This window comes from Oryzias latipes, chromosome 9 (assembly GCF_053564925.1).
Source record: "Oryzias latipes strain Hd-rR chromosome 9, Olatipes_Hd-rR_3.1".
NCBI classification, from domain to species: domain Eukaryota; kingdom Metazoa; phylum Chordata; class Actinopteri; order Beloniformes; family Adrianichthyidae; genus Oryzias; species Oryzias latipes.
Window position 1 is genome coordinate 24,132,637 of NC_136245.1, and position 15,969 is coordinate 24,148,605.

At 36.7% G+C, this 15,969-nt stretch overlaps 1 protein-coding gene across 1 annotated transcript in view; it reads right to left on the reverse strand.

The window, feature by feature from the left end:
• The window catches only part of bmpr1ba (bone morphogenetic protein receptor, type IBa), a 72,634-nt gene extending 56,665 nt beyond the window's left edge, over positions 1–15,969 (reverse strand). The window contains exon 1 of the mRNA XM_020705857.3: positions 15,848–15,969. The gene's annotated coding sequence lies outside the window, so the exon portion shown is untranslated. The remainder of the gene's footprint in view (positions 1–15,847) is intronic.

Below are 15,969 nucleotides of genomic sequence, written 5' to 3' on the forward strand. Positions count from 1 at the left end.
TTCTAGAAGTACAATAAATTAAGATGGAAAAACATTTAATTGAATTGGAGTAATATGACATTTAGTAAGATAAATATGTAAATTTGAGTTGTAAAAACAATCATTGAGTAAGAAATTAGGTTGAATAAATTTAACTCAATTGCTTGTTACCAATTGAAGTTATTCATTTAAGTTGGATAAGTTGGATAAGTTATATATATATGCGTTACAAGTAAAATGGAAATGAATTAGAAATTCTTGTGTTTACTTTGTCTGTTATTTTTTTCCAAGTAGAAACTCTTTCTTTTGCTGACTGGAGTACATAGCTCTCTTTTTATCTCCATGCGTTTCCATGGTGACTCCGGAAACCTACGATCCATTAAGAATGCCTCTACGTACTTGCCGTGCACGCGCATTAACCCAAGGTTACCAAGTCGAGCGTCATTAGGCTCATTCATATCCGGTCTTTTGGAACTGACATACCCAGAGTAAGCAAGTTCAGGCGGACTTCAGCCAGAGTTCAGGGTTAAAGTCAGGGTAGTTTAAACCTGCCTTCTGGAATACCCCCCTGGTGTGACAAAATGGACAACCTTGTGTTCAAACATTGTGTTTGTTATGGATAAAGTGTGACTGGCACAAAAGCCAAGCACCGTTTGGGTTTAGATCAGAGAGGCTGTTTTCTTAAAAAAATATTTAACACTACAAAATAGTGATACAAAATAGTGCTCAAATGTGATTCACGGCCCCGCTGTTTCACAGATTTTTTTGGTGCAGGTTGCATGCTTTTGAAATATATATTTATGAAGCATTGTATTCTGTGTACTGATTGCTTGTAGAACATTGTCAACCAATTTCCTCAATGCAGTGTCTGTTATATAGAATGTCTTCAGCTTGCCAAATTTACATAAATCTTCTATCACATGATCTTTGGTTTTATTCTAAAATACTTTTATTACTTTTACTTTTATTCTACAATTATGGAGGATGGAACTTTGCAAGTGGTTAAACAAGAGAAATGAGTGTGAAAATGTTCATGTCTTTCAGAGAAAAGTGTGTACTAAGGGGTTTTCCAGCCTTAAAACGACTATAATAATTGTGAAAATTAAAGATTGGCGCATTTCACCTATTACAATGTACTTTTAGCTCCTAACTCCCATAATGAACAAAGGACCACTGAATTCCAAACTTCAACCTTAAGTATTTTGCATGTAATTCCTTTATTATGCAGTGCCATTTATTCGCTTTTGTAAGTTTCTTTGACCTCCATTCCATTCCATTCATCTTCTTCCGTTTGTCCCATTTGGGGTCACGGCCGCCACTTATGGGCGAAGGCAGGGAACACCCTGGACAGGTCGCCAGTCCATCGCAGGGTTTTCTTTGACCTACTCAATATTTTTATCTGCTGCCCTCTTCAGTCTCTGTCACCTGCAGACCACCCTAGTGGTTCACACCTGCCAGATAAATTCAACTGTGTTTGCATGGGAATGACACACATGCTCATGCTGACGGCTGACGTGATTTGTTTGACCACAAAACACTCATGGCGGTGTGAAGGACAGCACAGAGTTGTGAACAGGTTAGAGCCAAGTGTCAGAGAGAAAACGTATGTGTGTTAGGTGGACATTGCAAAAGGGATTTTAGGAGGTGTCTGAGACAGAAAACAGCAGTTTGTCGGATATGACTCATTGCTGCCTCTGGAGAACCCGGTGTCTTTTTCGCAAAGTTAGAAACAGTAAACAAATACCTTTGCAGTCGTGGTTACCAAGTCTGCTACATTCCCTCAACACTGACAGCTAAGTGTAAGTTTAAAATATAGTTGCTGGTTGTGATTGAAATACAAACACATATTTTATCAGTTAGATTTTACTTTCTATTTTGTTTTATCTCTTTTTCCAAAGTACAAAAAGAATTCCATTAGCTCTTAAAGTTAATTTCATTGATGTGATTCACATTCTATTTATATAATACTATGAAATATTTTATGTTTCAGAAAAAAAAAAACTTTATACCCATTTTACCCAAAATGTCTTAGAATTTTTTTTTTTATATTTACCACATTCCCCATTCAATCTGACCAGCAGCACTTTTGTCACGGGGGAGGAACCAATAGGATTGCTCAATTTTAGAGCTTGACTTATCTGAGAGCGTTTTCAGTGGATTTGAGAAAGTCACATTTAAACCTTACTTTATTGTTGTTGGAAAGATTTTCAGTCTGCTAATATTTACTTCTATGGGTTTTTTTAATCCAATTTTTAGAAATGCTGTTTTAACTAGTTATGTTTCATTCAGGGTGTGTTCAAATGTGCACAACAGCCTGGGTCATTTGACCCTAATTCATACTTTATCTAAAAGAAAACACAACAATCATAAGTATCTTTAAGGAGAACTTGATGTTTGTTAAGGCATTTGATCTTTTCTGTGATGTTCCACACATGCTGCTGGATGATGGGAAATCTGATTTTGAAAGGGTGTGTTGCTAAATGAGCTGTGATGTAGAGTACAAAAAAAGCATATGGAGGAGCAAGGTGATGGATGGACCTCTGTGTCTAAAAGATCAAAACAGTGGAAACTCAAGAAAGATCACTATCAGACACCTCCTCTCCTTTTAGTGACCATATCATGCCTATTTATTACCTCCAAAATAGGCACAAGCATGGATAATACTACATCAAAGAGTGCACATTGTAATTATGTGCTGATTAAAGGTTAACAATCATTCACTGTTCACGATTGATTTATTAAGGTTTTTGTTTAACATGACAAGATTTGGACTTCAGATATTTGTAATTCCATATATTTTGTGCAAAAATTCCCATAAACATTTTAAAAAAAACATTCCTTTTGCTTCACATTTTCTGTTTCTAATAACTACACCCTAAAATTAACCTAAACAGTTCTTTTCTTCAAAGATATTTTTAGCTTAAGATCTTATTGCATTTTCTGCATATTTAAATAACTACAGTTTAGGTCTAAAAGTCAATATTAGAATTTGTTGTGCCACTACATGGGAGCTTGAGAAGTTAACCAATCACAAGAGACTTTGTTCGACTGAGGGGCAAAATATTCCTTCTAACATCTTGACAATGCTGGAGGAAGAACCAAGCCAATCAAAACTGATCAGTTTACAATAAATATGAAGCCCATAATCAACATTATTATAAACATCCATAGGAATAAGCCTGTGAACAATATTTCAAGACCTATTGTGTTCACTCTTTTATGAAGAAGACAAAGAGAAACGTTTAGATCCACAACAAAACTAAGCAAGACAACTTTTTTTTTGTCCAATCTCTGCTGACTTGTTTCAGCTTGAGGTTACACAACAAATTGACAATGGTCGGGGATATGAGCAAATGCTCAAATAAAAACCAGACACACAAGCAGACAGAGCCGAAAAAGAAAACTAAGAGGTAACGAGAGGGGCATAGTAAGCAGAAACACGCAAAACTAATTCATCCGGGATGAAAAGCAATCTTGAAGGAGAGCCACTTCACCTTGAGAATGCCTTGTGGCAACAAAGAATGTCCACAGCTTCAAGATTATCCTTAATTTCCTGCAACAGCAGGCCTGGCTGTGGCATAGCTTAAACTAGTTCTCATTGCTTAATTACATACATTTGCAAAAGGGTCAGAAAAAGGTTTGATCCTAAGATCTTTGCAATAAAATTCTGCTTCTTTACAAGTATCTTGAAATAAATTATTTTCTATAGTGTTTCTAAATGTTAGGACAAGATAGTAATTCTTTGGTATTAACATTATTTGTTATTAAGGAACTAAGTAATTTAATGAGTAATGAATTGTTTTTGTTTAAGCTATACATTTTTGGAAAGTGTTACATAAATTTTATTTGATAGTTTAGGAGGTTCACCCATCTAAGCATCTTACAATCAAACATGCCATTCTTAGCTTCCTAAAGTTTAAAAAAAAAGCAATGTCAAACTATATATATTTATAGGTTTTGAAGGCATTCCTTATCTACAACTTCTATTTGTCAAGATCAAAACATTTGTCAACATGTGTTTTTAACCAAAAAAAAATAAGTAAAAAAATAAAAATTTAAACAACATAAACTATGTGTAAAATATTAGTATGACAGTAAACTCTTTTTTTGTACCTAACATAGACATAGCTCTATCTAACTAGACAGATAATGTCTGATGTCACCAATTGATTTTGAATGACAACAACAAAACCTGAAGTAGAATGATTCCATTGACGAGTTTACTCTGCCCAACGAAATGTAAAGTCATGTACAGTTTGACACTTTCTAGGTTCATCCATAGTAGGGTTGGGCGATGTCCCTTAAATTGGCCGTTGACGATGTTTGCTGTCAACCATCGGGATGGACGATGACATCGTCCGGGGGGGGGGGGGGTATTTTTACATTTTTCGTTCTTATATAACTGCTATTCGTTTTTTTGCTTTTTTCATTTTATTTCCCAACTAATGACTAATCCGCGATGATCCAGTATGAACTGAAGGAAGTGACTTTTTGAAATCTTTATTTTTATTAAAATTTTAGTTTTTTATCTTAGTGGTTAATGGGATATTATTTCCATAAACTCTGCAATCTGACTCCGGTCGTTTTTGATAGAGGTGCAGCATTTGGTACTTACTGGCTTGCTTCAAATTCGGGAACAGAAGATGGTGGCTCAGTACCACATGCTGTAGCTCCTTGAAAATGTTAAATTAATTGCATGGTATGATGGTCGTGTGCACAACCACACTAATGCCACATAATTGGAAAGTATTCAATTCAAATTAATTCACAATTATTTTAAGATGGCATTTTAAATATTTGCTTGATTTTAGTAAAAAGTTAATTAACCTTTTAACAGCAGAAATGTTGCTGGAGACAACTACTGTACATAACACATGCTCTTTGATATACCATGAGTTTTTGACCGTTTATGCGATCGACTTTAATCTGTCATGGAGAAAAGCGGCATTGCACCGATATGCAACACTTGACATTAAAAGTTTTTCTCACATCACGTGTTGCATAACAGCGCAAAATTGCTTTTCTTCACAAATGAATCACTTGATTTACATCGATTGAATCGGTTAGTTCAAAAGGGGCCCAAGTCCACAATTTTTTCAAAATAGAGATATTATATGTTCTATGGTGTTCAAGGGAAAAGCTATCTGATTATGTGCAAAAAAGTCCCAAGTCCGTTGTAATGTATGTACTATGCTTGACATTTAAAATGCATTAAGTGCAAAATTCCTGGACTTGGGCCTCTCTTGCATGGGTTTTGCTTTATCCCATAGATGGCAGCAGTAGTTATCCAATATGGCAGCGGCCCTGTTTAATTCAAGAAGGGCCCAAGTCCAGAGAGTTTAGTTTGCTAGTCCTCTGAAATTCTAAAAGTGAGGTGCTTCATATTATAGCATTTGTAAGCTATGAACTGGAGCTAAATCTGGGTAAAGTATTATTCATTTGGTGTAGCCTCCCTTTAAGCTATGCAATCAAAATCCTTTCCTGGAAAAACACCTCTTGGACGTGGGCCCCTTCTGAACTAACCGATTCAATTGCGTCAGCACTTATCCGCTTACTCCGCTTCCGAATCTGCTCAAAAATTATGTTAACTGTGTTTTTTGTCCTGCAGCCGGACTTTGGACATGTGTACATTTTGATAATAGATCAAGCCAAATGAAAGTCTAACACTTTTACATCACATTTTCAGAAATTTTCCAATTTCCAATTAGATATTTTCTGTTTTATAGTTACAATTTCTGTGGTTTAAAAAGCCTTTTTTCCCAAAAACATTTTTGTCATTGTTGATTTTAATGATTATTTTCTTCCAACAATGATAACTCACATGAACAACGATGGTTGTGACTTAAACTGACCTTGCAACTTAGATCTGTTAAGCTAAAAACCTCCACAGTATTTCCACTTTATTAAAGTGTTGTTGATTACTGGAGTAGTAAACTTGCCCACTAGCATAGTACTCACAGTTTAATTTGTAATCAAACCAGCAAAGCATTGATTAGTGGTATCAAAAGGATTCAAATGACCACTGATTCCTATTGCCTATTAGATTCCAGCTCACACAACTTCTGACAACAAAGGATAGCTTCACTGGAGGCATTTTGTTCCCCACATTCGCCCCCTCCAGGTGGTTGTAAGCCTCATAAATGGCTCCAGACACGAGGACTCTGCCCAACATCTGACAATGATTAGGACAGAGTATCACCAAATGCAAGTGAGGCCTGCATATTCAACTCCTGCAACACATCTTTGTGTGCAACAAACTTATGCAAACCACCCACAACCTTTTCAGATAAGGACTGGAGTTGCTCATCCACACAAAGCAAATGCTTTTTTTTTATCTCACTGTTGAGACATAGAGATGTTTTGCATTAAAAACTAAAATAACAAAAAATCCATTGGATTTTTTGGAAGACTTGACAAATTGAAAGATTGTAACAGCTTTTTAAAGTTGTACTTTAAATTGTTTTGGATTTTTTTTTGTAAATATCAAGCTAAAATATATGCATTAAAAATATGCATTGACAAAAATAACCCCAAACTATCATTCTTTATTTAAGAAATCAGTTTTATTAGATAACCTTGTTCAGTCCATAACCTTTCCTTTTCGACTCATTTACACACTACAGCACACTGCCTCCCCCCTTGTCCCTCTACACAACCCTGACATTCGATAGTGATTATAAGTCAGCTTCAAAACACTGAGCAGCCAACTCTTCCTTCTTATGTGACTTTACAATGTGGCTACCGGCAAGATGTCTTCATCAACACAGGAGTAACTGAAACGTTCCCTCACAAACAGCCATGAAGGGCAGCAATTAAACGCGTACCTCTCAATCTTGCAAAAACACGTAACCTATGCCTCTTTCCATCTGTATTCATCTATTTCAAGCTGGACAAAAATCCAGTCTGCCCCCTACTTCCCTCCCTCCCTCCCTCCATCTCCAGTCCCCTGGAACGGAACAGTCATGGCTGTGTGCACTGCTGATTAGCTACAACCTGAACCTAGGGGAAACACTAGAAAGCCCACTGTTCTTTATTGTCTTTCCCCTTTGCACAAAGGGAGTCTCTGACATTTTGGCTTTCACTGTCCTTCTTACCTTATCTGCTACTAATGTAACCCTAACAAGGCATCTTTCCTTGCAACTATACCTTTACTCCCTACCATCAGACTAAGCAGAAGAAAGGAATTAATATAAAGTTTACATGCAACATGAACCAAAGAAAAACATGTAGGGAGGTGGTCTGTCTACAAGGTTTTTTTTTTATGTTTTGCCATGAGGGAATGCAGTCATTTACAACATTAGCTTAGAAAAAATAAACTTACATTTCTTAATTGCACTATATATGCGGCAAATCTGAAGCGCATGCGTCCTGGAGATACACAACAGTAGGATTCTTTTTTTTCTTCTTACACATTTTACCTGTTAATTACATCATATTTTAATTTGAAGTATTTCAGTAGATCTAGCATCTTTTCTTTTTTATTATTAAACTATGATTGATGTTGTGAAGTCCTTAATATGCAATGAATGAACAACCAAGTAACACTTTTTTAACGCTTCAAGAACTGCTCCTCAATAAGGTGTTTTCTTTTCTTTTGGAGTTTAATCTAACCATGGTCTATAAATACATCAACAGAATGAAATGTTTCAGTCTGTAAAAAAAATGGAAAAATGTTTTTTTTTATCATAATAATGTATTAAGCTGCTTTAGTACATTTTCAAAATATACCCTGAACCACAACAATATAAGCATGGTAGGAATGCAGGATAAATGCAGAGTTTTTATGTTTCTATTTTTTTCCCTGGCAGGAAGCAGTGTGGACATGGTTCAGGGGTCCCAGCTTGTAAAAACATTGCTCCCGGCATTTCACTTCGGATATAAAACCATTGACCATGCATGTGAAGCAGGTTTGTGCACATGTATGAACCTTTTGACCATGACATATGAACTTAGAATATTAAGCCAAAATGTGGGTTTTTGAGGAGCATCTGTTCACCATTTGTTCTTCATTGTAGATCTCATTTTTACACCTGAGTTTGAACTGCTGATTTGATGTCATTTCTCTGTTTTATTTCTGAAGACATTATTAGATATGAAGAAAACAGTAAGCAAAGTATAACAAATTAAAAAATGTTCCTATACATGTTCTTCTTTTGACTATTTTTTTTAACTACTTGTATAATAATAACCCACATTTACAAATATCTTCTTGGTCATCTCATCAGCAAATGTTAGCAGACAACAGCCTCCCTTTGGCTGCCATTATCAATCAGACAATGGTATAATCTATCCTGACACACAAAACACAGTGCAAAGACTCCCAGAGGCGTGCTACACACGGTAATTCACTTTTGAGATGGATAGGTATAAATCCACCGGACATGTAAGTGAAGAAACAGCCCCACTCTGGATTTAATTTCATCTGCATCAGATTCTAAATTTGATTTGGTATCAATCAGATTTAATTTCTATGGACTGATGACTTCGGAAAACATATTGATGAGTCCATCATGAGTTAATGTCTCATGGGAAAGTGGTGTCTGCACATGGATGCGGTTTCAGCCAGATACTGGTGATGTGACAGAAAACAGTCCATCTACAGCAGCTACTTAGATGGGGGGGAAACAGAAGGAGATGCAGAGACAGAGAGAATACAACCAGAAGAAACAAAACCAGTCCTACACTTTGATAAGATGCATTATAATATGTTGTCTGATAAAAGACACATCTGTGCACATTACACAGCAGTACTTATACCAAATCCAAACACATGTGTCCTGAAGTCCTTAAAGTTACCAGTTTATTTGATTACCAAGCACAAAGCTATAAAGGGAGAGAAAACATTGAAATATTGATTATTTTATAAAATATATACTGATAAGGCCTTTTATTTTACCTTACCCTGCAACGTAACCAACAAGTGCAAATCTTTTTTTTCTACCAGTAAGTATTCTGAGATGTGCACTGGATACTGAAATGTTCTATGCATTCTAACCTCAACATGAAAAGTCAAGCTTTTTCTTCCTTTTACCTGGCAATTACCCTTAAAATAACATGCAAAAAATATGAAGACACTATAGCTTAATAATTAGATAAAATAGATGTCTAGCCGCTCTACATACAAGGACTGGTTTAAAATAAATCTTTCCGCAGGCGGTGGATGTCTAATCTAGGAGGTGATGGCACTTCCTGGAACTTAACAATGACACTTGCTCTTAGGGCAAATACTTCTCCCGTCACTGATGGAATGGCAATTCAAAGAGGGGTGTACTGTGGAAATTGGAGGTCTCTGGTTTAGGGGCAGAAGGGTTGAATCGTCCCCAAATGAATCCAGAAGGTTATCATTCTTTCCTCAGACATGTTGTTCCCTTTCACTCTGGTTATCTGGTGTAAACCAAGCCAAAATATACAGAAGAAGATAGAACTAAAGTCCACAAAATTGAGAGCAGCTTCAGTTCAAAGCAAACCTGCATGAAGCAAAACACCCTCAGGGCTTAACTTGATGGGATCGTGGTTGTTTTTGCACACTGGATCATAAATTTGTCCAACATGAGCAATTTCAGTGACCAAAAGACAGCAGGAGAGGATAGAAAACAACCCAGCTACATTTACACACAGCTCTATAAAAATAAAAATACAAAATTCATAAACAGACATCCAAAGACCACTGAAAGAAAATAGTCAAATTAAGAGATGAGGGTTAGCTAGTACTATGTTTTTATACATGTGCCATTAAGTTGCCATAATTTTTCAGGATAACAAACTAGGATATAAAGGGTACCGTATCTACAAGGGTTTTCAAAATTACCAGCTTACTGTTGTTTCTACAAACTTGATGAAGATGTCCAAATAAGAACAGTTTGATAAGCCAATTTAGTACAAACTCATTTACTTATACACACAATTCCTAAAAGTTTTTAGGTTTCCTTTTCTAGCTTGTATTTTGAGTGGTGACTATCCCAGATTAAACATGAGATGCAAATCGTTGATTTTCCAATTGGATAAAAGCTTGTTTGAATCAAAATATACCACCATCCAGATTAGTTCACCAAGGGACCTCTGGGTGGCTCCTTACACAAGGTCAATCTATTGACCCTAGTGTAAAGTTGATCTATTTTTACCTCTGTGAAAATATCGATTTTTCGTGAAAACTCTACTGAAAGAATATTTTTAAGTTCCTCATCACAAGGACATAGAACGGGAACGTTTTTTATTCCTGAAATCCAACCATTCATTTGTACAGCAGCCTTATTCACCAAAAACCATCGGGATTCTTCAGTCGGACAATTTTTAAAACTTGGATTTGATTATATCCAAATTACTAAAATGAAGGGATTTTAGTGATCAGCGCAATTTGCGAGCATCTACAACTTTTGGTGGTCCAGCGAATAATTTAAAAACCGAAAATGTTGACATGCACCACTTGTGCAAATATTTGTGTCGTTTCAAACAATCAGGAACTTGGCTTTGGTAGGGGTGTTTTAATGATGTGGTAAGTGGGTAAAGTCAAAGCCTACATAGAAGAAAAGATTGATGTTGAAGTTTGTGCTTATCACATGATTTGTGATGTACTTTTTTATTTATTTGTATCTAGACACTTATAGAAAAGAACCCTGGAATAGATGGTCAAACTCACTGTACTAGGAGTCTCTCTGAATAATTTCATTAAACCCAAACACGAGACACATAATGTACAATGAGACTGTAAAATAAAGGTTAGCAGTAGCTCCTCCCACAATGCCTCACGTAAATTCATGTCATTTATGAACACACTTTTGGATACACAAATGGGAGCAAATGTGGTGTGCGCCCAAATAAAGATGGTGTATGGGAATTTGATTAGTGAATCGCGTAGCATAACAAATATGTCCACACAGCACATCCTTAGCTTATACAGCAGTTTCTAGTGCCCAAAGAAAAGAAGGTTGCACAACTGTTTTATTACATTCTTAGAATGAACTTTATTTATAACAACTAAAAAAAAAAAAAAGTTCATTTCAAGATTCTACACGACTAAGGTTATATTAGAAAAAGATCAGGGCTTTGATACGGCTATATATATTTATTTAATTTTTTTTACTAATCATGGGCATAGTTTTCTGGCCTTGGGTTGCAGCATGTGTTACACATTGCGACCGAAAGAAAGAAAGTATGTAAGCCCTTCATGTGCACATATATAAGCACATTCCTGTCAGCCGTATCAAAGACACACACGCAATAGATCACAATTTTCATCTAAAGATTCAAGTGTCAAATGTTTAACTCGTCCCAGCTTCATAGGACAGCAGATGGTATCCACATGTGAGACAACAAAACACACACAAACACACATTGGCAAAAAACAAAACTTTTAAAACATTAAGACACTTTTTTGGAATAAAATATTTGCATTTAGAAGTGCAGATGTGATAATTGCTTAGAAAAAAGAAAAAAAAAAGCTTTCACAAATCACTGGCTCCCCTTTAACATGGTTGTATCCCTTAAAGTTGGCGATTTATTTTGTCAACACTAAGACAAAGGGTCATCACATGTGACCTGGAAAATAATGGTATACTATGGCAAGGGCATGAATCTGTGGGCTTTATGCATGACGTTTTATACTGCTATAGCCCGTGTTTCAAGTCTATCTTTATTGGGTTTGCAATAAAACTGAGAAGGAAGCAGTGGTTGCATGCACAACTGCATCCATTGAACCACTAAGGTTTTTTTTTTTTTTTTTGCATGTATGTATGTTTTTAGGTTTGATAGTTAATGTTATAGGTTTAAGCCTGGTAACCTGTTTGTTGAGTGATTACTTTATCATACAACTTGAAAATACAAACTGTGAAACATGAATAAAACAAGAACAATTATCTGTATTTTTGATCTTGGACTTGAAGTGTGATCTTGTCTTGACTTCGGTTTATAAACGTAAAATTTAAATAATGTTTTTGTAACACACAGGAACACCATCTTACTCCGCTAATAACTAGATGAACAACAATTTATAGGAGAAAAATAGAGGGAATGTACATTATGAAGGTTAAGATAAAGTTTCAGTATATGTAAATGTATACTTTTTATTGTCATGGCAGAAAACAACATGAATTGCTTGTACTTTAGACAGAGATTTAGCCTTTTTTAGTCTATTCCAATCATATGATTTTTATCATAAGATCATTTTAAAGATTACAAGTCTTAATTCAAAAAAATTACAAAACAAAAACAAAACATTGCAAACAAAATCCAAGTTTCCTGATATTAATATGCCCCTCATTTCTGCACAATAAAATAAACATGAAAAAAAAAAACTGGTACTGTCTGGTACTGTTAGGTAATAAAAGAATTAGGCAATGATTGAGGTTAGAATATGGAATAAATCCACATTTGTGCGTGTTTAGGCACATTTTGTGGCTGGGGGATGTCTATAAAAATGAATTGGATAACTGACACAGCCTTAGGATAAAACTCCAAACAATAAACACAAAATGAAGATAAGCAGTAATTTTCCTGCGGTTGCGCAAATTTGTTTTTAGTGATCAAGGCCAAATTGAGGCATGCTGAGAGATGTCAACCAGAGAGGTATCTGCTTATTTAGCCTGGCACAGACTTTTAAAGCTATATGATCTACAATCTTTGAGGAATATTTAAAGATTTTTTCGAACAATGGGGATTTTGAAACACTTGTCTAACAGCTCAGGTGGATAACTATTGAGCATTTTCTACAAATCATACTTGACAATATAATTAAAAGAGTGAAAGATCCTGAAGAGGACACCTTGAGGCTAAAGCCTCTTATCTGCATCAGTTTTTGATCATTATCAACTTCATCTGCAGAGAGAGGAAATGGCTGTTAGAGAAAATTAACACTGGCAAACTGCCCTCAGGTTTAACTGAGGGAAAGTTAAAACTGTTTTGTCTTTACTTTGGCAAAGTTTGAGAAAAATGATGGTTTATCAGATTTTGCTACAAAGATGTCACATTCTTGGGGTCTATTTTATTAGCTGTTAATAGAGGGCTTTCATTTTGAGGAGTTTCGTTTATTTACTCGATTGGTTCATCTAATTTTATAAACCTAAACGCTGGTCTGAAAACAAAGGTCTCTGTTGATTTGCAAGTAAACCCTGGTGCAGTTTAGTAAATGTGAGCAAATACAAGTTGCAGCAAGCAAAGAGGAAAAGTGACACAAGCACATTGAGTTCTAAGCATGAAACTTACTTTTTTTCTTAAAGCACAAATATGGAAAGAGGCATAAAGCAGAATGAGGTTGTAAAAATGTTTCATGGGTAAACATCATTTAGTAAACAAGAGCATGTGCTCAGTCATATGTGACAATCACACGACCAGCAAGATTGGTTGGTTTGTTGCTTCTTGCTTAAAGCTTCTTTGAGATGAAATAACTGAACAGAGCTGCTTGTCAAACTAATGTGTTTCCACCAGGCTCAGCTCGATTTGGCCCTAATCAAATTTAGGCAATTTTTACAACCTCCTCGTCAACAGTTTGGGGTGAAGGCAATTTAGAGACCCCACCGGGTGGATTAGTACTCAAGTGTCATAAAAGTTAGATCAAAACCGTGTTAAATGCCAGTGGGTAAAGTCGGAACAGCTAATGGAAATTCATCATAAAATACACTTCTACGCAAATTGATCCACTCCAATTTAGAGAAAACTAAACAAATTGGAAATGGGAACTTATTTAAAAGTTTGTCCCTCAAGATTTTGACACCAGTAACAAGTTCAATTTCTAAAGCTATGTTCACACAGCGTGAAGTGGCTGCATTCAAGGGGCCACTTACGATGAAAAGTCTAAACTCATGTTTCCAGCTTCTGCATTCAAAACCCTTGTGCTTTTAAGTCTGTTTTCGGGCTCTACTTACAAAATGCACTGCCATTAAACACATCAAACTATAGCCTTGTTTCCACTGAGCGGTACGATACGGTCCAGTTTAGAACATTCAAGGCAATTCAGGCGAGCCTTTCCACTCAAAGTTGGACCATCACGGCGCATGCGGGGTGTAGACCGATTGCCTGGCTTTACATCATAGTAGTGCAAATACAGCAAAAGCGAAGCTATCAACAACAAGAATGGAGGTTATTCGGAAGCTCTTTTTTTTTCCCTAACTGGCTTTTGGCACTTCATATACTCCCGCAATGTGATCTATACGAATCCAAACTTCGTATATACATATACATGCAATTTAATGTTATATGAGAGAAGATTACGGCCGGCGAAAAGGAATAATCTGGCACTGGTTTTGCACTTTCTTTTGTTGTAATGACATTCCTCCAATCAATGGGTTTCATCATGTGATGACGGTAACGTCGCCCTAACCGGTCATGGACAACCAGCGGGGATCCAAAAAACTGGTACAGTTCAGTCCAACTTAATAGGTCTATTTCATAACTGCAACACTCAAAATACTGGACCGCACCTCTTACTGGAAACGGGGCTTTTGAGTACATGCAGTAGTATGGAGCAGCTACAGTCCAGTGTTAACACTGTAGGCTAAAAGCCCATTCAAGAACCCGCATCATATGCCTACTGTGTACATAGCATCAGACTATGTGAACTTCAAACGGATCAGCCAAGGTTCTCCTATTTTCCGTCCACTTTCTTTCCACTTAGTTGCCTGTTCATCTTTGCTTAAGAATGACACAAATTGGGTTTGCTTTTGGCAAATTTGCTATTCTTGGTATGCAGAATTAGCTCCAGCATTGTGATCTAAATTTCCAGCACCTCAGCTCACGCTAAAGACAACTTGTCGAGCATCACGAGGCGTCTGAGACCATTACGTGTCTCAAAGGCCCTCCCTCCCCACCATGCACATACACTCTAGACATACATCAGCACAGAGAAGCAGGCAACAAGGGAAGTGTTTTGTTTGTGACCTGCTTCAACATAAAACTCAATTACACAGCCAATTGGGAATGTACTGTTTTTTTGTTTTTTTTTAGATTTGTCCAATACGTTCTCTGACCTAAATAGGACTGAGATTGCCTGCGAAGTCTGAACAACTGGAACCATTTATTCAATTGACAGGCAAGGAAAACACACACTGACAAACACTTATCTGCTTCTCTTTCACTCACAGTTGCTGAGTGTTTTCCTGTCTGGTCCCCATTGCCTGGGTTCCCCCGGACCCCTCAGATGAGGTGAGGTTAGATTTGGGGCTCTAGTGCTGTACCATCTGGACAGTCATTCTCAAATGCTTTCTCATGCACACACACAGAAAGATACACTCTTGTCACAACCCACATTGGCAAGCACCTGGAGCTGGTTACTGGACTTGGGGGAGAGTCAAACACTGCATGCATGAGAGAAGGGAGTGAGGTAGCTTGGGAAATACAAGGTTGGGGGTTCTTCAGAGCTGGAGGATGTATTATTCAGTTTCTTTTGCTTTCATTCTTCCTTTTGAATAAGGAGGTCATTTCACAAGTTTAGCAAAAAGAAAAAAAAGCCTTTGAACATCTACCTGATTCAGATTTGCAGGAACTCTGATAAAATCCCTATGCCGTTTTCCTTTATTAATAATAATAATGAAAAACATTAAACAAATGTATGTTGTTATTCTTTTTGTGAAACTTATGACACAAATTGAACCCAAACACCACAAGAGAGCATTTGTAAACTTACAGTAGGGGTGTGATGACAGAAAAGTAGCGTTACTTTTCTTTTTTTACTTTTGTTTGAGGATTTCAGCAGAAAAAAAACTCCTGGAGAAATCTCTTCCTATAGATACACTGATGAGGTTTTAGTGAAGACTGCCAGTTTCCAGCAAACACTACTAACAGCCTGTATTATAGGAAGAAAAAAGGTTCTCGGTCCTTTGTAGACGAGACGCACGGAGCGAGAATGGAGCTCGGACCGTCGCGGCGTGACTTTACTCACCGTGGGATGGTTTCTTTCTTTTCTCGACTGATGATGGAGGCTGCGGCTCATGCTACTCCAGGCAAACGGAGAGGCGAGTCGTTTAAAGTTTAAGTTTTTCGTTCGGGCTCCTTCTCCCTCTC